We start from the raw sequence: 2,830 nt of genomic DNA on the forward strand, positions 1-2,830 counted from the left end.
GAGTAACACACTTTTCATATTCTCATTTCTCAGGCATCATTCATGTATCATTATTTCAATATTTTGATTTTAATGTTTTTCATGTTCATTTTCATGTCATTTATAGCACCATGTGTTTATTTTAATTGTTATGTCTCCACATGTGTTGTAGTGTCCCCCTCTATGTAATGCCTTTATGGCAATTCAAAAGAAATAAAGAAGCTCGCTTCCCAACCACATGCTCCGGGTTCAGTCCCACCTTGGGCAAGTGTCTTCTACTATAGCCTCGGGCAGACCAAAACTTTGTGAGTGGATTTGATAGACGGAAAGTGAAAGAAACCTGTTGTATGTGTGTCTTTGAGTCAATGTTTGTCCCCTCACCACCATTTGACAATCAGTATTGGTATGTTTACGTCCCCGTTACATAGTAGTTGGGCAACGGAACCGAAAGAATAAGTACTAGTCTTATTCTAACCGATAGAATAAGTTCCAGTAGGTACTGGGGTCGATTCATTCGACTAAAAATTCTACCAGGCGGTGCCCCAGAATGGCCGCATGCTAATTACTGAAACAAGTAAAAGATAATATATATATATATATATATATATATATATATATATAGCGATGTGACCATACAGAAGAAAGTAATTTTCAAAAGATATCCATAACTCTATTTACGACCAAAACATACGAAGGGATGTACGTTTTATTTTTTTTTAATAAAAAGTTTTACGACATACTGTTATTTTAGAATAGAAGCGGAGTTTTAAATGACAGGCCTGATAAAGAGCAACAGTTTTATCAAAATTTATTATGGGTCCTAACATGTTACATAACACGGGAATTTTATCTACAAAGATTTTAAAGATCTATTTTTTTTTTTGCGACAACATCGCAGGCATTAGCATACAAGAGACCTTTCATCACAGACAAAAATTTGATTTAGAATTAAACCGTTACAGATAACTTTCCAGTTGTGTAGTAGCAAATGTAAATATTCTGTTGTGAAGCACATATAACCAATTTAGACGGTACAGTAAGACAGATGTGAGCAGTAAAGCTCACATTTCTTGATAATATATGTAAATTTTGATAATATATTTAAATTGATAATATATGTAAATTGATAATATATGTAAATTCAATAAGATATGTGAATTTATGACAAGAAAACTTTTCTGCAAGTTATAATACGATTCACTCAAAAGTTTTTAATGAAGTCAACGAAGAAATGAATGCAGCGAACGCTTTGATCAAAGCATATTTGTAACCGATCAGCTGAAATTATGTCACTGGTTCAATATAAAAGCGTGAGCGTCAGAAACAAAGGATATGTAGCATAAAAACGTGGGCAACAATGGCTGCTTGTTGGCTTCGTCGGATGTCACCAATTGCCACAAAGGTGTTTTTTTATAGATTCGCTATGTGGTTGTGTTGGATTACTAACCGCGTGTTAATGATGAGCAAAATCTCGTGAACAATTAACAGAAGTTTTATTCACTGCACATGTTTTTCATATCGATCTTTGAATGATGAATAAGAACAATAATTTATACACATAGGAATAGATAAACTGTGAAGTTAAAACAAAATAGCTGGTTAGTACAGCTCCGTGACCGCACTACTACGATCGGAGAAAAATCATAGTAAATTTAATGGCTTCCAATTTGCTCAATAAGTAAATCTGCGGCTTCCAGCTTGTTCAATAAGTAATTGTTAAAACAACTTTTGCTCTGCGTTTTCTGCTCCGGCTGAAAACTGAAAACTAAAGCGAGAATGTTATTTTCGTAGCGGCGGCCTACAATATTTCGAAGTTTTAGCGCCAAATATTCGTCTGTTCATAAGCCCCGTTTGAAGGAGTCTAGAAGATTACATCACGTGATAGCTCAATGCTGATTGGTCAGTAACATGGCCGATCACGTTAAATAATCATGGCCAAGCCGTGAGTCTTACTCGGCAATTCAACGATTCAGTTTCGAATCTGGTACTCCTGCAGGAAAACCTGAAATTCAGAAAGAACGGATATCCCAAATGTAGAACGAGCGACATCACTGAAACAAGAAATCCTTTCACCATGTAATCCCTCCTTACCACTTTTTCCTTTATGCAACACAAACGATGTTTGTGTAGGGTTCATATAGTGAGTATCGTGGTCTACGAAACGCGCGATGTTACACCGCTAAAAGAGGAAGCAACGTTGTACAAACTCAACTGGAAATTGTTAGAACATTCTGGACCATTTCTGAATGGAGGTAGATGTTGCAAGCTTTGCCTGACGAAAAGGAGAATCATTCTAAGAAATTCACACCATCCGGGTGCTTTCCTGAACTCAAAAAGCGAAATATTCGTATCGTGCCCTCATGAGCGGTACGAGTCGACATGGCCTGAAGTTGTTCTGTTTATTTTTTGTATTTGAAAGTTCATTCTGCTGTCTTCTTTGTGTCATAATACTACTTAATCAATGTTTGTATGTTCATAAATTGTGATTATCAAATACATTTTCTCCTTTTTCTTATTGGCAAATCTAATCAATATATATAATACGTTATGTGTGGTGAATATATATTTAACATGCTTTATGTATTTGTATATACACTTACTTCACTATTTATTATTATTCTACTTCATATATTCCACTATTACCTTTTATATTTTGTTTACAGAGAGGTATCATGTATTCAACTTCAGCCTATTTAATTATAGCATTACAGTAATCCCTCGATTATCCCGAGTGTTACATCTCCCCCACTGCGATAGGTGAAAATCCGCAAAGTAGAAACAGTATTGTATATCATAGATTCCCGTCATCTCTCCAGTGCTCTGACGACCTAATCTTTAGGAAACTCGAATG

This window comes from Octopus bimaculoides, chromosome 17 (genome assembly GCF_001194135.2).
Source record: "Octopus bimaculoides isolate UCB-OBI-ISO-001 chromosome 17, ASM119413v2, whole genome shotgun sequence".
NCBI classification, from domain to species: Eukaryota; Metazoa; Mollusca; class Cephalopoda; order Octopoda; family Octopodidae; genus Octopus; species Octopus bimaculoides.